The 21,889-nt window shown below is 41.1% G+C and overlaps 1 long non-coding RNA gene across 27 annotated transcripts in view; it reads left to right on the top strand.

Annotated features, from left to right (window-relative positions):
- LOC110476338 (uncharacterized) overlaps positions 1 to 21,889 on the top strand; it is a 524,174-nt gene that overhangs the window by 333,483 nt on the left and 168,802 nt on the right. For 19 of the 27 annotated variants that reach the window (XR_014957972.1, XR_014957963.1, XR_014957961.1 and 16 more), the window contains 2 exons: positions 23 to 167; positions 4,575 to 21,812. This is a non-coding gene — a long non-coding RNA (uncharacterized LOC110476338). The remainder of the gene's footprint in view (positions 1 to 22; positions 168 to 4,574; positions 21,813 to 21,889) is intronic. The other 8 variants (XR_014957964.1, XR_014957958.1, XR_014957962.1 and 5 more) reach the window with 8 other exon arrangements.

Genomic DNA, 21,889 nt, shown 5'->3' with positions numbered 1-21,889 from the left:
TGTAACTTCCTGTGTGTTTCAGAAAGAGTTGAATTATCCTGCTACTTACCAAGAGGAGAAAAACAGCATAAGAGCACTGGTTAATGGGTGTGCTTTGGATTCACACTGGATCCTGGGAGCAGAATTGTTCCCTGTGGATGTACAAATATCATGGTAACTCTCCTCAGGTAATAATGAAGTCTTGTTTTTTAACTAAAGTGCAATGTCTGATTGCAGTGTGTTCTACAGATTGGTCAATCAACTGCAAATGAAAAAAATGGGTAGATGCTTACTTAGTCCACACATAGCCCAAAGAAGCTTTGAAGGCTTTATGCACTCTATTGAGTAAATAACTATAAATAAAACAGACTATTGAAACATCTTGAAATGTGCATTATGCCATCAAGCGATGCTGTTTGAAAAGAGCTGTGGTGTTTGGGAAAAAATAAACATTTTCAACAACTGTCCAAATATATATTTACACATAGTTTATGGTGTACAAAAGATATGTCTGTGACAACTCTTGGGCCCCAAAAAGTTTTATTAATTATTCTTTGAATTAAGTATTTTTGGTCACTTAAATGCTGCAAGTAGACAGGAGACAGTTAATCATAGGGAGAAATGCTGATTTCAAGTGAACTTGCAGTTTACTTCTCTCACAACCTTTAGTAGCAAATGGCAAAATATTGATATGGGGTATATGGAATAGACCTGTGTGGGGAGAGGACAGAGAACTGTAGTTCATACAGGCTTTTAGTACATGTTTGTTCAGCTGGGTGAATAAAGAGACATTTCTCTTAGTGAGAGCTCTCCTGGCCAGTTCCAGCTGGAAATGACCAGCACTAGGGCTATTACCACTGAAGTGTTTTTTTATTACTTGTTATGCCATCTAGGACCTGCAGATATTTTGGTATTCTGAATTCCCTAGACACCCAGTATTAGATATTTCAGTGTCCTAATTCCTGTTCAGTCGATGAGGAGCAGAGTCTGTGGGCTTCTGTCTTCATTGTTTAATGAAGGGTACAGTGTGATGCTTGGGAGACAAAATTTCTTTAGATAAGAAACTTCAGAGTAGGGACCTTACTTTCCTGCTTGCCTGTGATGTTATCAAGCAATAATCCTTGTTAAGTAAGGATTAATGTTCAAACATGATCATGCTGATGAAATGGCTTTTTTGGCTGCAGAGGAGACCTGGCAGAGTCTCCTTTTGCTTGCCTCTGGATGGTTTTATAGACCTGGTTCACATGAGCCACTTTTCCTGTAGGTGAGGTGGGGGATCATCAGCTTCTCCCACTGCCACTGAGGAGCATCTTGGGCTGGGATCTCACCTGCATCTAAGAATAATGCCTTACAAAAGCATCCTTCAGTTGTAAAGCTCTGAAACCAAGTTCTCTGTCAGCTCTAAAGTTGTTTCAGATTTCATCAGCTTGTTTTATCACATGCTAGAGAGTGCCAGTGTTAAGAAGACTTGTCTTAAGCAATCCTCTTAGTGTTCCTGAGAGAGATGGTTATATTTTAAATATAGTGAGTCAATCTGTTGTCCATCTCTTATGGACAACTTGATCAGACCCCATGGGGCAAAGTTAATGGAGTCTTGTAATATCTAAAAAGCCCCTTTAGCAGCAGCACTGTTTCTTTTTTGGTTGTACTGCTTATTTGCTAATTCCCATCTCATTGCAAAACTTTCTAGGTACTCTGATTTCGTTATCTGACTTGTTAGGAGTGAACATGGCCCTTAAGGACTCCTCTATTTTTGGACAGTTGTCAATTTTACCAATTAAAAGAACGCCTTTGGATGGTTATCAGAAGCTGGAGCTGAAAACATGTTTGCAATTACTGATGACATAGCTGTTTCTATTTGCTGCTCTCTCTTTTAATTCCCAAAAGTGATATTTTTTTTGGCAGTAGATATGAGAAAATATGTCACTGTGTATAATTACAAAATGCTGTTCGTTTCTGTCTTGTAACTGTGGGGGGTTAGTTGGTACAACACATTTGGTTCATTCTTGGCTCACTCAACTGCATGACACACATTTAAGTGTATTATTAATTGTCATGTTAATATTCATTGCCATGTTAATTTCCATGGAATCATATAATTCTGCATGCCTCCAAATTTACATTCAAGGGTATATGCAAGCATAAAAAACCCCCACTGAATGGTTTCCTAGAACATTGTAATAAGCCTTAAATAAAATCACCTAATGAACATTTACCTCTAGGACACCTGGATTTTTTCAGCAGACTTTGACCCCACCATGATCATGGCTACAAAACAAGATTCATCCCTGGACATGGGCTTTGTACAAAGCTGCTTTAAATGTTCATTGTGCTCTAAACCAGGTTCAAAATACAAATCCACAGTACTGGCTTTAATTTCCTAGGTTGCATCTGCCATCTTATCAGAGCAATCTGACTGCACAGTCCACTGAAGAAGCTGCATAATATTTTCAGTGGCCTGGATTTTTCACTTGATATACAACCAATATATGAATAGCTCTAGAAGTGTCTGTGAATTCTTCAGAAAATGGTTTTGCAAGAGAAAGTTCTAGTAGAAACAATAACTTAGGAAGAGCAAATCTGTGACAATAAGAGGTGAACCTCAAATAACTTGTCTGGGAATTTAAAAGAAAAGGATTGATACAAATATTTTGAGGAGCACAGAGTCCTCAGATCAGTAAGATTTTTTCATTGGTTTTGAATGTGTATCAGACTTCCAGTGCATGTTGGCTATATAAAAGAAAAGAGGGCACATAATGTCTGAAGTGCTCTGTTTTTCCAGAAAATAGTCCCATCTAAGAAAAAACTTGTCCATTTTTGAGGCATTAGTTACAAGGTGAGTTCACCTGCTGCAGTTTGAAGATGGGTGGGTTCTTTTCTCTAATCCTGGTGAAGTTTTGAGAGGTTTCAGATATGTTCTTTATCCACTTTTACTTCTCTTTCTCAGAGGGCTCCCAGGCTCAGGCAGAGGAGAGGGTGGCTGTGGCTCCTTGCCTCGGCTGGGGGTTGTCACTCTGAGCAGGCAGAAGGCCATGGCACGAAACCAGGGTGGGGTCACAGCACTGGAAATTTTATTGTAGCGTAAAAATAGCTCCCTGCCAAAGTCCTCACAGAGGAATGTATTTCAAGGTCAGCTACACTCCACAATCATCTCAAAACACGCTTGTAAATAAATTGTATGGGCTTAGCTCTGCTGTCATTGACATTTCCCCCCGAGTAAATGCCATGCCTGCTGTGGAGAAAATTCCACTGACTGAGAGCCCCACACCTGAGCAGGCTTAGAGCTTCCCTTCCCAGCTGGGATTTGGTAATCTCAGTTCTAGGTGGCAGCAAAGCCCTGCTCAAACCCTCTGAGCTGCCTGGGGTACACCTGCCCTGGGTAATGGAGAGCAGAGGTACCTGAGCCACTGCCAGGCAGGGAAAACCAGGGTTCCAACAGGTCCCTGCTGCTGCTGCTGGGGCCAAGCAGGGCTCTGGGGACAGCTGCCTCTCAGATTCAGCCTGGTTGTTTGGCCAGGAGTTGCTTATTTTCCTGTGCTGCAGCTGCACTTCCCAGGGTGGGACTCTGCTGCTCCAGTGTCTTTCTGTCTGGTGACAGTGTAGGTAGTTTCAGGCACAGGTGAACTCTTTCCAATCATTTGTGTATTTGCCATCAACAGCCAGCTGTGCTCTCATAAGAAACACCAGCACACTGTATTATTATTATTATTATTATTATTATTATTATTATTATTATTATTATTATTATTATTTAGTCAGCAGCTTGTATTCAGAAGTCATAAGTCATGTTTTAGGATAACAGACCTGCTTGAACACAGACATTTGGAAGTGTGAATGAATATAATGATAATATGTCAGGATAGATGTTTTGGAACTTCTTTCTAAACAGAAATTAATGTTTTATCTGAAAATAGTAATGGAAAAAAAATTGTGTAGTCTAGCAAAGTATATAATTTAGACTTGATGATAGAATAATTGTTTTCCATCAAGCAAACCAAAGAAGAATCCATAATAAAATTTTACAAGTTAGCTGCCACCAAGAATAAACTCAAGAGCACTATATGAAATGAATTGTGTGTTTTAACTGAATCTTCTCTCAGGACAATAACTCTAATGTAGAGCCAAGGTCTGAAGAGGTCACCTGCAGAAAACCCTCCTGGGGCATTTCAGAGGAGAAAGGAAATATTCTTCTCCCTGTCAGGTTCACTTCGTGCCCTAATATGTCTGAGGATGTGCATTGAAAACATAATCCACAGCCACCATTCTGAGTGGGGGTTTAGATAACAAGGGTCATTAAGAAATCTCTGAGGATGACAAACTTAACCCTCTGTGAACTTAAGGACCATATCATGCTACTAATGCAAAGAGTAAGTCTGGTTGATTGTAATTGTGACTGAACTAAAATGTCACTTACCATTAAGATCAATCTCTCTTTTTTTTTTAAGAATTCCAGCATTTCTCTAAAAATATGTGTAAGATCATAACTGGCATCTATTGAACATAGTGTGCCCTGCTCCTTTCCAGTGCTACGTGAGAGAACATCTGGATTTCCATGTGTTTCCAAATGTTTGCCATATCTCACATTGTGTTTGCAGGACCAGGGTGTGGCAATTCAGTGCAGCATCCCAAATTAAAATAATTATTGAGAAACCTCTACAGTTGTCATCACAAGTAACTCCACAACTTTGCTCAGGCCCCTCGGGTGAACCAGGGCGTATCACGACTCTTCCCGCGCCCGAAGGATGACGTGTGCTCCTGAGGAATGTGCAGCACTCCTGGCTCTGGGGTAAGAACCAGGGGTAGTGCTGGGCTCTCATGCTGCCCCTCAGCTGGCTGTGCTGGGGGGAAATGCTCCAAAGCTGTTCTCAGGAATTCCCATGTTAGCTGTGTGGGAATGTCAGCACGTTCACATGTTTGGGTGGTTGGGCTCTGGAACAGGATCCCCAGAAAGTGTTTGGACAAACTCTCAGGCACATGTGGGATTGTTGGGGTGTTCTGTGCAGGGCCAGGAGTTGGACATGATCCTTGTGAGTCCCTCCCAGATCAGCCTGTTTTGTGATTCCGTGATTCCATGATTCTGTGATTCCGTGATTCTGTGTGCCATATACAAGGGAGAGAGTTTGAAGTTGCCCCGCCAGTGGCAGTGTGAAAGATTCCTGACTGTTGGCACTATAAAAATCATTCCCTAAGCATTCTCAGACCTTTAAAACAATGGCCCAATTTATGCCTGAATGAAGCAAAGATGCCACTTCAATTGCCCTTGCCCAAATCCCCATGCTCTGTCCTACAGGCATGCCTTTGAGCCTGGAGCCTCGTGTGAAATTTTACAGCTCCATTATTAGGATGTCATCAATTTGAACAATTACAAATTACAATGATATTAAAATAACCAAGCAGCACTAGCTAAAAGCCAGCTAGTGAGAATTAGCACATTCCTTGCTCTCCAGTCATGTTGGGGCTCCTTGTTTGGTTTCTCTGTCCCTTGTCTTGCATCAGGGAGTCAGGGTGTCAAAGTTCTCATTTGCATTTTAGCTTCCTTAACTCCTAAAAGTGAAGGAACTTGGCTAAGCATAGAGTTTCAGTATATTGTGTTTGCTTAAGGGGATTTAGGTGCTTACAGAAAATGCTGGGTAGATAGAAACTAACTATAAGGATTATGGGTGAATTTTATTTAGCTATACTTCTCAGTTCCATTCAATGAGGCTTTTTTGATTTCTAAGCTGTAGATGTCTTTTGTTCTAAGTAAAAAAAAAAATTTAAAATATCCCTTGGGTGCTGTTCATGAACAAGAATCATAGAAGAAGCTTTCCTTGCTTTACAGCAGATTCCACTCTGTGTCTGTTTCTCAGCAGAGTCCATCTAGGTGTTGCTGAGCTGGTGTCAGGGTGCTGCAGATGACAAACCATTTCCTTTCTCCTGGGATCAGCATGAATTTTTGTCTCATTGGATTATTTTTTCTCAGAAAGTTTTTTTCTTTTTTTTTCCTAATGATTGGATGCACTGGCTTTATGGCTTTTTCTCCCCACTTCTTTTTCTCTTGGTTTGGTCATACGACACAGTTACAATAATTTTTATAGTGGTCCATGATGCAGTATATAACTGAAGGCACTATGCAGCATAATGTCTTGGGGATGTTAATAGACATACAGTCTATTCAAATTCAAGTCCCTGGGAGACAGGAAACCCTGGCTTTTGGAGGGCCTGTGGTCTTGTGCTGAAATAGGTTCAGACTAATACTCCTCTCAGTACGATAAATCAGGAGTGATTTCCTTGAACTCAAAAGGGGTCAGAAAGAGATAAAACTAGTGACAGGAGAATCATCTCCCTTTTCTCTTAAGAGCAGACAGTTGGTTAAATTCCTTTACTCCTCAGATAGTGTTGAATGTCATGCAAGTGATCATTGGGTCTGTGGGGAGTGGGATACAATCAGGATGTTAATGTGCTGGGAGTGCAGCTGTTTCTTCCCTGGTGTTGCCTGTGCTTTGACTCACCTTTGCTGCCAAAGTACTCCTTCAGTGCTCTTCATTTGTAACTCAAATCTTTACCCACACACATTTGTGACTGAGACTTGTAAGAGACAATTTTATACTTGAAAAGGGGAGAATTACTTTACAACTATACCTGTTGTCTGTGCAACTGCTTGACAACCTCGCAAGAATTCCTTTCACTCTGTGCCTCTGGTTCTCTTTCAGTAAGAAACAGAACATGTATAGTTCTAAGTGCTGAAAATCAAATGCTGGCATGATATATTAGCTTCTCTCTACCCCCCTCTGCCCCACCAGTGTTCTAAATATGGCTCTACTTTGAAATTAAGTGCACTACAGAATATTCGGTTGCAGCACATTGCTGGCATACAGTTTATAAATTGTTAGTGTTTGGCAGCCCTTGGTTTTTAAATTCCTACTGATCACAAGTAGCTGGCACTAATCAGTTCCAATAGAGTTACGTTACTGTGTACCTTCTTAAATGGCTGGAGTGGAGATATACATCTAAAACCCAATATATAATAGCCACATGTCAGAAACACTTTACTCTGAGCAGGGTTTTTATTTTACTTTTTACATCTCTCACATTTTACATCTGGTTCAACAGTTCTGAAGGAAACTACATCTGATGTGATAGCAGGAGATCTATATCACACATCTCAAAACCTGCCAGAAATGCAATTTAAATATAGTTTTGGACAGAGTAAAAGGAGTATTATTGGTATCAGATGTTTGGGCAGTGAGAAGTTGAGCTCCGTCCCCCCTTGGTCTTTTTTCATACAGAAGGAAATCATAATGTGAAATCCTAGTTGTGCTAAAACTTGTGAGAGCTTCACTGCTGATTTCAGTCCTCAGTTTCACCTTGCAGTTGTAAGGTACCTGCCAAGTTCAAGTGAAAGTGTGAGGCTGGAGCAGCAAAGACAGACCTGGACATGGCCCTTTGCAGAGATGAGCAGGGTTTGAACTGGTTTCAGTGGGGATAACTCTCAGCTGTGCTGTGTCACAGACTTCAGAGAGACCTTCTCCAGTATTTAGAACCACAAAAAGTTTGTGCAGGGCAGGCTGGTTCTCATAGATGTCATTCCATTCCAGTTTATTTTCATGGTGCAAGTTTAGAAATATCTGAAATTTCAGATAAGCTAGTTCAACTGAGGAATTTTATGCCTTGGTCATCTGAGAGTGCACACACCACCTGGACTGAACTTCTGAGGTTTGTGAGAATCATTCAGCAGCAGTGGATGGAGAACCTGACCCCCTGGCTGCGTCTGTCACACATTAGCACCCCCATGGCTGCCTCTGAAGGGGCTGCCTGCACGTCCTCCACACATGGCAGTAGGCTTAGTTGCTTGGAAATAGGAGAGCCTGTGCATTAAAGAGGTGTAATTTTAAGACTGTTGGTACTTGGGGTTTGCTGAAAAACAGGCCTTGCTGATCCAGGGTACTGAGACCTGCTAATCAGAGCTGTCAGTCAAAGCTTGGGAACGTGTTCAGCCACTTGGGTGTCAGCAGTGTGCCAAAGCACCTATCCATGTATCCCAAATGCTTTTTGTTCTTGTGCTGGGTATGTAAGAGATGTCACTGTGTGAGTCTGGGGCTGCCTGAACAGACAAACCAAGATTGACTCAGTTATTAGGATCCTAATCATTATTATTTCATCACTCTGGAGCCCTAATGAAGAACAGGGGCCTCAGTAAGAAGATGAGCTTCAGCTCCTGCTTTGAAGAACACTACATTTTTGTCTCATTACTTCTGATCATAATCCAACACCAAAAGAAATCAAAAGCTGTCTCTGAATTCAGTGAGGGCTCAGGGCACACGGAAGCTCTCAGGAAATGCTCAGTGTGTTGTCAGGATCAGGCCTGTAATGTGTAACTCCAACATAAAAAACTCATTTCCTTTGAAGCTCAGTTGAGTGTTACTACTACACATCAGCATGTTGCACCACACAGAGTATATCAAATTTGATGTCATTTTTTTTCTTCCTTTTTCCCTGGGAACCTGTAAATATCCTTTGGTAGCAAAACCAAAGAGGAATAAATTCTCCTCGATGTATTTACAAATGTGAGAAGCTTTTCAAGTTGTATTTGCAATTCTCTTTCTTGCAATGACCTCTATTTTCATAATCCTTCATGGAATATCATGGTTTAAAGAGCTTTCTCTCCCTGCTGTTTCTGTTAAAAGGTTTTTGGTGTGATATTTGGGAAGTCAAATTCTGCATTTAAATGTTGTGTTTTCACAGATATAAATGAAAGAGGCCATATTTATCTTTTTCTCTTCTTTTCCCTTTTTCTGAGAACATCAAGCAATTCCACTTTTCTACATGTATTGTTAACTAAACCGTGAGAGCATACAGCAGCTTTAATAGTAAAGCAATTGTGATTGCATCTTGCTTGTAATTACATTTATTTCCTCACATATGTCCAAAAAGGCAAGCATTAGTTTGGCCTGTATAGGCATGTGCTAATGGCAAGAAAATAGTCTGGCAGCTTGACAGCAAGGAAAATAGCTTACAGTCACTTAAAGTCTTTCATGTCATGGACACTTGCAAAGAGTCTGAGCACTCAGGCTTTTGCTTGCATGCTTTTAAAATCGATTGCGTTCTGAGAGAGGGGGAATTTCCAATGTGCAGTGGATTTGCATCTAAATAATCCAAATATGAAGAGATACAATTGGCAAGGCACGGGTGTGTGATCACAGATTTGAGGAACCCGGTAATGGCACTCTACAGGAGTAATCTACAAATATCCCCTGCTCTGCTCCGTGTTAGCCTGGCAGAAACGCCTGCAGCTGTCCATGGAAAAAAAGGTGGGCAAATAAAGAATCCCTGGTATCTGGAAGGACTCTGAAGCTCACTTGTATCCCACATACCATCTCATTGATTTAATTGACCTCTGTGTACAGGACAGTGCAATCCAGGGTGACCCAGAGGTTGTTCCTGTGGGGACAGGGCTGTGCCAGCCCCGGCACTACTGGCATGGGATGACCACACTGGTGAGTGTTCTTTTCACTTTTTAACAAAAACCTGGCTAGAAATTTTGCACACTGATTTATGACAAAGCTGAAATCACACACATTTTCTCAGTGCAGAAAAGTTTCTTATTGGAAATGGTAAATGTTACAAAGTTCTTCAGAAGCTGGATGTAATGCTAAACTGATCAGTGTCCCAAATGCTGTCTGGGAAGAGTGAGAATGTTTCACTGTCCATATAAGCCACAAACTAGGGTGATTTGCAAGATTTTCTGAAACTAGATTTGTATCTTCTATCTAGTCTGCTTGCCTTCTAGTACTGTGGCTACCAAGAATCTCAACAAACTCACTGGGTTAAATGAGTGCCTAGCCAGAACAAGCACACTCCAAGAAGGTATGTCTTGATCCCATGTTAGATCTTTCCCAGATTTTTGGGCTCTCCCATTTGATTGCCAGTACCCATGGTCTATGACTACACAAATGATGCCCACAGCTGTAGGGATCATTACTGAAAATTTGTTCAAGAGTTGGTAAATACATGAACAAATCTGCACACTCAACTTGGCAACTAATTGCACAAGCTTGCAAATATGTCCAATTTGGTATTTTTTCTTGCTTAGCTAGAGAGAAGCCACTGCATAAATCCTGTAGCCCTGTGCCAGCCAGACAGACAGACATATACACAGGTATAAATGATACAGCTTCACTGTCAGGGCTGGTGGTCCCTGAGTTCCCATTACCAGATGAGCATCAACCCTCTGGTTTTTGCTGAGTTATTGGGCTGGGCAACCAGGGAAGCCAAACTAATGCTCCTGCAAAACTGGCTCAGGCCTCCAGGCAGCATGGACAAAGAAACAGCCAAATAATAATGGAAGTTCTTTGCTGGGTCTGTTGCTGCTGTCTGCAAGGGTCAAGCATGTTCTAATTGTTTTTGGGCAATAAAGCTCCCAGTGAGTGCTGGGCACAGTCCTAGTCCTCTTTGTGTAGATGTCCCTCATCCTTTAGGTGCTCACACAATCATTAAATCTTTTAAAATGGAATTTTTGAGGGTAGCTGTGAAGCACTATAGGAATAAAACCTAAGACTTTTTGTTTGTTTAGTTTAGTTTTTGGCAACTTTGTAGCTTTATTGTGTTTATTGTTCCCTGTCTCTCAAACCTCGTATTGAACTAAAATCTTTCAACAGCAAGAGCACTGAGTAACTACAGCTAGTAAATATAATTTACCTCCCAGAAAAAAGCCTAAACTTTCTCCTGTAAGTGTTATAAGGAAGGTAGAATTATTATTTGCCATGGAAATGGGAGAATGCAGGAATTAGTATGGACACAATGATAAAATAAAGGTTCATGATCTGTGTTACGCTACAGAAATGAGGTTTGTCTTCTGGCTAGAATCGAGGTCAAATTACAACATCTGAGTACTGGGTGAGAAAAAGCAGAAGGTTGGACTGGAGTTTTGGTCTGTTCTCTGTTCCAGAATTTAGGGAGTGCTGAGAAATCTGCCTTTAGATCTATTTCTGGATTTGTATGCTGTGTCTCTAAGAGTTACATTAGCTTTTTCCATTCTGCCATCTGAAAATGTTAATATTTAGGGGATTTTTTTTTTTTTCATAAAAACAGCAACAACATGGAAAATATTAACAGGAAACATTTTAGATGCTACAGGAAATTACAGCTGTGAAGAGTGTTTCATATTGTATTAGCAGGAGATTGAATGAAGCATCTTCCCATCCAAACTTTTGAATCAGTGGAGATGAGGCATGTCTCTGATTCCATGTACTTGCTCTGAAGGGGTATGAAATCTATAAAGAACAGGTATTCTTTGCTTTGCTTTCACTGGCCTGAGAATCAGCAGAAACACTTGAGTTGTGCAACAGCTGAGTTGCAGAGTTGTGGGAATTGTGAATGAAGTGACAGAGAGGTCACAGCTGACAGCCTGATATCCCAGCTGGGTGCTGTCAGTGGGACACACGGGTTTGGCAGGCACTGCTTGGTCCTGCCTGGGATCCTGCTTTCCGAAGGATGCTCTTCCTCTGTCCCTCACATCAGGAAGGGCACTTGGTAGTTCAGCTGCTCTCGTGGGACAAGGGGGCTGTAGAGCCCCACCTGCATCTCCAGCTCACCAGCACCCTGGGCCTGGCAAGGTCAGAGTGAGCACTGAAGCTCCCTGAGCTGCTGGTGAATGAAGCAATGATGAATTTTGTTTTGTTAATTAGCTAGCATAAGTCTAGTCTGTTTATTTCAATATTAAATTTGCAGTTTCACATTTTATATCCCTCAAGCATTATGGTGACTCACACCAGGGTGACTGGTTTGCTCTCAAATCCTGCCTGTGTTCCTACAGATGCAGTTTATTTTCTGACTTGATTGACCTAGAGAGAACATTGCTGCTGGAGGAGCCTTTCCATGAGAAGAACAATGCTGCTGGGTGAGCCTTTCCATGAGAAGATAATGTGCTTTTTTCATCCTGTTTAGAAATCTCCTTAGACTCCATGCGCAGAAATAGTAACAACAACAACAAAATAATTGAGGTTATCTCGAGAGAAATTCTCTACTCTGGAAAGTGCATAAAATCAGAGATAACCTCTGCTGCTGTTGTCTGTCCTCAGGCCTGTAGGGAGCCACCAGGTTCCCTGTGAGCTGTACACCTTTGCTCTATTTGCAGTCTCAGATTCCCCCTGCACTGAGCAGTCAACCCTGGCAGTGTGGGAGTGTGTTCTGTTCCCCCCAGCATCACCTGCCCTCCCTGAATATCCACTTTACACACGCACAGGATGGCATCCCTTCCACATGTGCTCACATCCACACAAGTGCTGTGCTCTGCAGGCTGCAAGGGGCGGATATGCCTGATCTGCCTCAAACTAACAAATCCCCCTGTGCTCAGAAATAAAACAAACCTCAGAAGGGGGGAAAGTTCCCTCTTCTGAAATGATCAGATGCTATAATACAGCTTCTTTTGAGCTGAATTCTGTTGGGCAGACAGCTATTGATGTGGTCCCCATTGTCACTTAGGTATTTGGTCTATTCATTATTTTCATTTATATTGTTTATGTAGAGCACCTAGAGGCCTGTGATAAGCAAATTTCACCAAATAAAATAAGCCAACTTTAGTAGGTCAATTAGCATTCTCCAAAGATCATACATTTTAGCAGGGAGTTTTGCAGTTTACTGCTGTTGTCTAAGGAGAAAATGGAAAGTAGATCCCTCCCCTTGTATACAGTGTCAAATATCAGCTCTAAATTAGAATGTTACTTATTCTTACTGAAACTGGGAATTCATTGTATGAGCTGAGTAATCACAATGCTGTGCTCTGATTTTGTTTCTGGAGATCATCCAATGAAAACAGCCTGTTGTTACCTACTGGGAAGAAATAGGCAAATACAGTCATGTCTCTAATATGTGTACACAGTATATCAGTGCTCTCCAGGTTGCTTGCTAAATGCAGCTTAAGAATGTTCTAAGATACAGACAGGGAGATTTGTAATGAGACCTGTGCAATGTATTTCTAGTGTCTGCTGTTTTCTTTATAGTTATAAAATCAATAAAACTTAGATGTACCAAAGAATATAGCTCAGTAATACAGAGTTGCAGGCTGATGGAAGTTGTTCTGGTGGGGAGTTTATTTTTGAATTGAACATTAAGAGCTTCCTGCTTTCCCTACTTATACAACTTCTGACTGTTTTATTGTCCCCTTCTCTTCCCTTGGTTGTCCTCTTTTAGAGGTCCTCTGAGATAATTTTTCTTCTCCTTTAGTTTTCTTTGGCTCTTTCATGATGCTTTTCTGCCTTAAACTCTTTCCCCATTCTAGGTATCTTTTTGATTGATTTTTTGCAATACTGAGAGTCTTAACATAAAACCAATTTATTGGCAATACTGCTGCAGCAAACAATGCAATATTTATGCTCTGTGTGCCATGCTACATTTGTGCCTTTCATCCCAGTTTATGAAGGTTGACCTGCCTAGAGGTGAGTATTTTTACCTTTATAGCTCTTCAGCTGAGTAAGTGACCTAATCTTTACTCAAAGTTTTACTGACTTCTAGGTCTTGACTTGAGCCTGTTGATGTGTTTCTGGTTTGCTAATTTAGCCTTGAACATCCTGCCAGACTCAGCCAAACCAAGCCATATGAGCTGTCTGCCTTCATAGTCTGCCTCATGTCTGCTCTTCCAGTTGGCTGTGTTTGGGAAGCTGACCTCCCCAGAAATCCACCTCAGAAACTGGATGATTTTTTTTTTTTTTTTTTGGCTAAGCCTGACCAAAGAAGTCACAAAAAAGATGAATGAGTGGGCAGAACAGCTGGGAGAAAAGAACAGGGAGCAGTAGGATTGCTGCTGTCCAGACTCCTGGGTTCAAGACTCATGATCCTGGGTGAATTCCAAACGCACTCAGAAATGCAGCGTGGGAGGAGCTGTGCCAGGGTATGGTCAAATCTGAATGCTGAGGTTTAGAGGTTTGGAGTCTCCAAATTAGATACACAACAACCAATTCCATCCCAAGAACATCAGCTACATCCAACTGCTAATACTGCATTGGATGACTTTTAATCCTAGGATGTGAAATACCCAGCCCAAGTTAAACAAAACTAAGAATCAACTACCACCCTAAATCTAGTGAGGTTTCATCTAATTTTTTTTTTTCCTGGGATATAATGAATTAAACATAGTATGAAATGCAAAAAGGTTACATTGAGACATATAATATTTGAAGGTTTAATTCATTTTTCTAGTGTATAAGACACAAGGCTATTAAATTTTTAAAGCAGTGATCTCTTGAAGTCCCTACTTTATGAGGGCTTTCTTCATAAAGATAAATGGTTTCCTTGCCAAATCAAATGCAGATTTGAAACAAATTAAGTTAATGTTCAATGGTACAAGGTAGAATGGATGGGGGAACTGTTTTATTTTGCATTGTAATAACCATATACACCTAAATCAATAGCTGTGGAAAAAAAAGGCAATAATATCACGTAACTGCAGGAAATGAAATATAGTGCGATGAAGGGGGGAGCGGGTTGCAGAATGAAAGGATTTGTATTGGAATAATGACATTTCATTAAAAAGGGAAGGAGTGCTATTGAATATAAGTCCATACCAGTAAATTCTATTTCTTATAATAACACTTGAGATGAGTTAAAGTTGCCCAAGTATTGTGATAAAGTATCTTGCTGGATTCCTTTCTTATATTATGCTGTAATTTTGCGTTAAAAGAAAAATTTGAAATGTTAAAGAGGCAGTGCATGTTTTCTAAAGTGCTTTCTATTTCTCCTAATGTTTCATTTAACTTGTTATATTATCCTGTGCTCCTGCAATCTGAGCAGGAGGAAGTTTATCAGTTTCGTTCTTCTGTAAGCTGGTATTAAAGGGACAAAACAAAATGTGAATCTGGCAGTGGTGAAAGGCATTGGATTGAGAGTCCTGGGGATTAAAGCCCACTATTTATCTGCAGCACAGGCTTAGGCTGGTGAGTAACAATGAGGAGTGAGAGAGGGTGAATCTCTGCAATACAGGGATCAGATTCCTGCCTGGTGCAAATCAGCAGCAGCCAGGGCTGATACATTGGGTAATGGCACTGAACAGGACAGGATGCAGCCTTTTTCAAAGTATTTCACATAGAAATTGTTGTTCCTCTAAAATCAATGACAAAAATCCCATTGATTTAATGGAAGTAGGGATTTTAACCTTGTTTTTTATTTTTTTTGTCACCCTGAAGTCTCCCTGAAAGATAGAAAGGAAGATATGCCATGTGCATCACTTCAGTCACTTCCCTGATTTGTTTCCTTCTTTTAAGGTTGCCCACAAAGGGAAGAGTTCCACTGACTGGGCAGAGACACATGTGGCTGCTGGAAATTAAACTGATACCCTGCCGTTGGTGTCCCATGTGTCAGATCAAGAGGAGTTCATTAGAGGGACAAATCCATTTTGTTCTTTTGTGGAAAGAGTATCCGCTCCTTCAGGATACTCTGAAACGTGGGTGTGTGGGCACCTCTCTTGAACCTCTGCCAAGCAATCAGCTGGAAAATCACTTGTAGTGGTAAGAGGTGTATAGGATTGTAAAGGAAGCAAGATTGATAGTGTCATAATACTTCGGTGTCAGTGATAGAAACATTGTGGAACATGGATGTCATCTGTGTCAGAGCTTCTCTCTCCCCTTCCTGACACGGTGTGTGCAGGCTGCATGAAACTCTTGTTATCCCTGTCAGCAGTTTGAGCTCTGCCTTCTTTTGCCAAAACCATAAAAATGCTGTGTCAGGGTGGGTCTCTAAGAGGTGGCAACAGAGCTAGACCTGTATTTTTATATTAATAAGGAGAAGGTTTGGAACTTAACTGTAGCTCCTGGGGTTGCTCATGGCTGGGTACAGAGGAGCCCATCGTGAGCACCTGGTACCTCCTTGCACCATTCTCATACCCTCATATCCTGTCATAATCTGTTCCTATGGTGTATTTCTGGCAATTACAGAAATCAAGTAATGCTTCACTTAGATCTCCTGGACTCATCATGCAAATTTAATGTGGTCAGAAATGCATGAAAGTCCCGAGGACACTTGGATAAGGCTTGGCTTTTCATTTAGGGCCCAGGAAATTGTTGTGTCCTGTCTCCCCATCACAGAAGAAGCATTTTTGTGCAGAGCTTGTGACTGAAATTCTTTTGAGGAGACATCTGAAGAATCCCCTGTGCACAGTTAAAGGATGAAACTTGTCCATAGACACACACAGCTCAGCATCCTCCTGTCCCAGTGCAATTTGCATCTGTGCTGTTCCTCCTTATACCCTGCACAGCCAATGAACCATCCCTTTGTGTGAGCCAGTGGGGGTCTTGCTTTGAGTTATTTTTGTAGTCATAATCAGCTATGTGCTTCACTTGTTGGTTCATTTATTTCAATAAGAATGGGCAAAGCATTCTCAGGCAAATTTCAGACCTCATTCAGTCTGAAGAGTCTCATCCCTATAAGCATTATGGAGAGGTTTATAACTGTACTTGAGCTTGTCTCAGTTCCTTAGTCTGCTTCAAAAAAAGATCCCAAGTGGAGCTTCCTGAAGCAAATCAGCTTTTCAGAGCTGTGTATTGTGAAATTGGTACTTGTCTACCAGCAGGAATTGATACTGTGTGCTGAGCAATCCTAATAATATACCTTACCTGTGTGTGTCACAGGCTGCACTTTTCACGCAAAACGTATCAGTTTCAGGAGCATTATTTATATTCTCTCCTTTCATACATTCATCAGCTAAGGTGTCACCAGATTTTTGCCAAGGGGCTAGGGGTAACTGATAGCATCTGAGATTTGGCTGTCTCCCACTCAGGATATGAGTGAAATGGTTTACTCAGTGAAATGAAATTTTTTTTTTAATAAAAAAAGACCACCAAATGTATCCAGACTCTCATAAAAAATGTCACAGGGAGTTTTAGTTTAGAATATGTACAACTAATCAATCTCTGATTTGTGCATCGCTATCACATTTTCTGGTCTCTGTTTCCTCTGGATAGGACACTTGGGATATGATCCTTTCAAATTGCTTTTAATTTTACTCCCCATGAAATTAATTGTTGACAAGTTATAGAATCCGAGCCACTCAAACCAACTGTTCATAGATTTGTTGTGCACATGTACCAGTAAAATTCATAAGTCACATTGTACTATGAATTGTATAAGTCAGTTGGAGAACAGAAACAGTGCTGCATGGTTTATCTAAATAAAACACAGTTGTAATGGTAAACATTCACTCTGAACTTTCCAAGAATATCTTGTAGCATAAAAAAATTTACTGCAGAAATTCTCGGATAGTGTTTTTAGATAATGGTTAAATGTAAGAATTTCACTGTGTTGCAGCAACAGTAAAAAAAGATGAAATATATTGAATAAAGATTTTATTGTGAGTTATTTGCTCAGCTCTGTAGCACCATCAATTTTTTCTCCCTATATAAAAATAATGAAGTCAATAAATGTGTTTAGGTGACCTCTGAGACTTACAAAAAGGATGTTATGAGATGGGTGAATACTGGATACAGTATTTCATTCAGATGCTGAACAGCTGTTGTGCTAGACAGTGCTGGCATCCTATTTTTCACCACTGGTGCTAATGCAAATTGTGCTTTGATTGTATTTATATTCTGTCATATTGTGGGAATGTGAAAAAGACTGTTGGCCTGTCAGCCCCTGTGTCCCACCTGGTTTTGCCATTTGCTAATGTGTAAATGCAGACAGTCAGGAGCCCCGGCCCCCCGGGTGGGATCCTGCACTCAGACTGGCCCAGCCACTGCTGACAACCAGCCTGGTGCCTGAGCTGGGCTCCAGCCCCTTCCAAAAACCATTGGGCCCTACTGTCCTGGTCATTCCAACAGACACGTGACAGACGGGCACTGTTTTTGGTTTTTTTCCCCCCTGGTAAAATAGATTTTATTCAAATGCATTTAAGAACCTCTGGGCTCTATCCTGACCCTGTCACTGTGGGCTGTTAATTGTTCTTTTCCAAATCAGTGATCCCAGCTCGCTGCACATCATGTCAGTGAGCAGCAGAGATTTGTTAGGGATCAGATTTGCCTGTGTGTGTTCCAGAACGTTCCTCATGCATCACAAAACGTGAGGGGAGGACCCTTTGTTCTTCCCTGTGTGATGCTCCTGTCAGGTTGCCTGCCCTGGTACCTGCCATGTCATCAGTGCTACATGTTTATAGAAAATGCAAAAGTATTTTTCAAGGAAATATACAAATTAGCACCTAAAGACTAATTCTTGTGCAGATTTAATATTTATACCTGTGGTGACTATTTCCTTTACAGGATGATGAAAAAGGAAATAAATGTCAACATTAACAGTTAGCAATATGATGAGAATTATGTGTTTGATTAACCACATTTTCTAAATGTTTTCTCTGAGTTCAGTATTTCTTTTCAGAGTGACAGCTGTTCAAAAGTAGGTGCACACCTTGTCACTTTCAGAATGGTCTCTGTTGTAAATTGACTGAGGGTGTGTGATTTGCCCTGCAGCATCTTTTTAAAGTAATTAGTATAAATCAGTCAATAGACTTGTGTTCGTGACACCTGAAAAAGTGCAGTAGTTTTGAAAACACTGCACTCTATTATATGTTATCCCCTTTAAGTGCCATTGGTCTAAAATGTGAGAGAATTATCCATTTCAAAAGGTAGATCACTGGTACTTTGATTAAGCAGCTTCTGTTATAGAGAGCTACATGCTTTTATTCAGGAGACAGTTGACACAACTTGCAGATTTCTGCTTATTTCATGAAGTCATAGAATCATGGAATTGTTTGGGTTGGAAGGAACCTCAAAGATAATTTTGTTCCAATGAGACATCTTCCATTAACAAAAGTACTTTCAAAATATTGCTCCATAAACTTCTCACACTGAAAATAAGGATAGAGAAGGATCCTTTTGACCTGCATACAAGTGGCCTCTTCAAAAATGAGTTGCCCACACTCTGGAATGTTCCAGCTTCTCTGTACTCTGGTTTTCTGCAGTTGCTGAGCTCTGGTGGTTGTGACCCAAAGCTCTCCTTAATGAGGGAAGCAAAGGAAAGATGTTGGTTGTAGGCAAGGAATTGGTGGTGTCAGCTACAGAGAGAATTTTCTTGGGAGTGAGGGATTTGTTAGTCAGAAGGCAAGTTTTAATGTCCATTTTGGCATGTCAGTGAGTCACTCAGATCTGTCAGGCTCCAATTTAACTTCTTGGGTGCACTTCTTTCACCTGCAGTCCATGAATGCTTCTTTGCCACTTACTGAATTCTTGCTAGATTAATCCAGCGTGTTTGGTTTTTTTTTTTTTTTTAGGGGAGTGGGATATCATTTCAGTCCCTGTCTTTGTCAGATTTTGTGGTTTTGCAACCCTTGTGTTTCTGGTTTCATAGTAAGTCTGCCCTTTGTGACCGTGGGGAGCCTGTCTGCAGTGAGGCTGACTGCCATGAGAAATGCTCTCAGAAGCACTTCTAGGAGCCTCCACTCCTTTATACTCATATCCTAGCGTCCTCTTGCTTGTTACTTGTGTGAATAACAAAAAATGCTTTTCTAAGTAGTTTGGCAATTTAATCAAAACTGAAAATCATCTGAGATCCTGAATAGGTACCAGCTTTGAAAATGCTGATTACAGTACCTCTGTCATCCCCAACATAAATCTTTCCTGCCTTTCTGGCTGTGTACAAGAAACAAGCTGTTTAGACAAAAAAAAACAAAAACCAAAACAAACCAAAAACAAAACCCAAAACAACAACAACAACAAAAAACCCAAAAAAAGAGAAACCCCCCCAGAAAACCCACCAGGAACTTTTTTAAAACTATCTGTAATTAAGCAATAATAACAGCCCTTTAATATACAGCTCGCGTTTACATTTTAACATGCACTTCTGGTGTTTGTTTAACTTTATTTCTTCTTCACCCCATTTCAACATGATAGAAAATGTACAGCAGCTTCCTGAGTGCCTCCACTGGCCCAGCCTGTCACAGCCTGGGAGCTGCTCCTCAGAACCCTCCGGACTCAGGCTGGCAGGATGCCTGACACTGTCACTGCTTAGCAGAAGTGGCTTTGAACAGAAAAGCCATCCATTTAGAAAGGCACATTGTTCTGCCCATCCCCAGATCAGAATCTACTAAAGCAATTAAAACTCAATTGTGATCAGAAATGGTGTGTGTTCGTCTCAGGCCTTGGCTGTGGAAAGTTCAGAGTTCCCTGGAGCTGGAGGGCTGGGCTGGTTTTTCACACCAGCTCAGCACTCACCAGCTCTTGTTGAGCACAACGGGATGTGCTTCTCGAGATTGGATGCCTTTGAAAATCTGATCATGTCACTTTATTTATTTATGGAGATTTGTGTGTGTACAAATATATACAACATGCCCAGAAACAAGCACGCACACATACATCACAGCTCTAGGGTCAGGATTTTCAAAGGAGCCTAGGAGAATTCAGTGAAAGATGGGTGTCTCATTAAAATTCCTATCCTTCCTGCCTTTGGCATTACTTAAGCCTGCAGCTAAGTTAATACCAAAACATGACTAAAGGGCAGCAGGATAACTCAGTAATACCTACAAGAAGGCAGGCAAATTAGCCTTCCTTTCACCAACCTCACATTTTCCTATTTCTTATTTTTAAAGATGGAAGTAAAACTACAAAGGAATGCCAAATATCTTTAAAATACTGCCTTTTTGTGGGATGCTTCAGATTGTCTGGGGTCAGGACCTATCTCTGGTTATTTGTGTGTATAGACAGCAAAAAGTGTCTGATTTTGTTGGGACTTCATTGTACTGTTGCACTGGTGTATGAAAATCATAGCCAGGTAACCAAGGACTTTTGAGCACCTGTAATATCATAATGTAAGCTGTAAAATCATAGTAGAAACAGTGCATCTTTCTGTTCAATATACTTCAAACAAAACAATCAGACAAAACATTTTCCAGAATGTGGTTCCTCATTGACATGTATAAAAAGAAAATCTTGCATCCTGGAAGATGCTTTACCAAGCCAGCTCTTTATATGATAGTGCACAGTACAGTTTACATTCTAGCCCTGGTCCCAAGAGGGAGAGTTCAGTGCCCAGCATCTCTTCTTTTTCCAACTCAGATGCTCCAGACAGCCCACCAGGGTACAAAATGAAAAAATGGACTACAGTCCTAAGAAAGACTTCTACACCACTGTGGATCTTGAATTCTTCACTGCCCAGGATATAACTTCAACAAGTAATTTGGGAAAAAAAAACAGTAAAGAAGATGATAATTTTTGTTCTCTAGAGACCACTGTGGGGAGGGGAGGCATCTGAATACCCCTCTTTTCTAGCCTGGGTGAGAGACAGTTTTGCACACCTACAACAGAATTGTTTCTCCACCTGCTGAATTCTAACAGAAAGGGGCTGCAAATACATTTTGCAAGAGATACAATCCTTCTGTTTTCCTTAGAAAAGACTTACAGCACTGGGCCTCTAAGGAGAGACTTTTTAATTCACGTGTCCTGCCAAGATGTGGTGAGAGGTCAGTACCAAATCAGTCCCCCTGAGCTGGTACTTGGCTATCCAAGGAGACAAATCATGGCATAGGGTGGCACACGTGGCCAGGTGGCACTTTGCTTCCTCTGACCAGGAGTACAGGACCCCTGAGAGAAATGAGGGCCTGGCTCCCAGTTTTACAGTTTTCCTCATGGAATCTGCCTGAGCTGTATTTACCCAGGGGCACTGAGCCACAAGGGAGAGCGTATCAGAGCTCACAGGGCCCAGTGTTTGTTGGTGTCAATCTGTGCTTTTTTTTTATAGTGTGAGCTGCTTTATGGACTTAGAAGGAATGAATCCCAAACCTCTTTCTTTTCCAGAACCAGCCAGGTTTGCTGCAGTTCTCTCACATGTGCTCTTGGATGGTACTGACAGCGGAGAACGGATTTTTAATTAAAGGAAAAAAGGTATTAACAACACCTTACATCAAAGCAACTGGTCTCTAACCTGAGTAGCCCAGGATGCTTGCCCCTGCTAGGCTCCT

The sequence above is a fragment of the Lonchura striata genome, chromosome 11 (genome assembly GCF_050655825.1).
Source record: "Lonchura striata isolate lonStrDom1 chromosome 11, ASM5065582v1, whole genome shotgun sequence".
Taxonomy (NCBI): domain Eukaryota; kingdom Metazoa; phylum Chordata; class Aves; order Passeriformes; family Estrildidae; genus Lonchura; species Lonchura striata.
The sequence above is the reverse complement of the archived record's forward strand: the minus strand, read 5'-3'. Positions and strand labels throughout refer to the sequence as shown.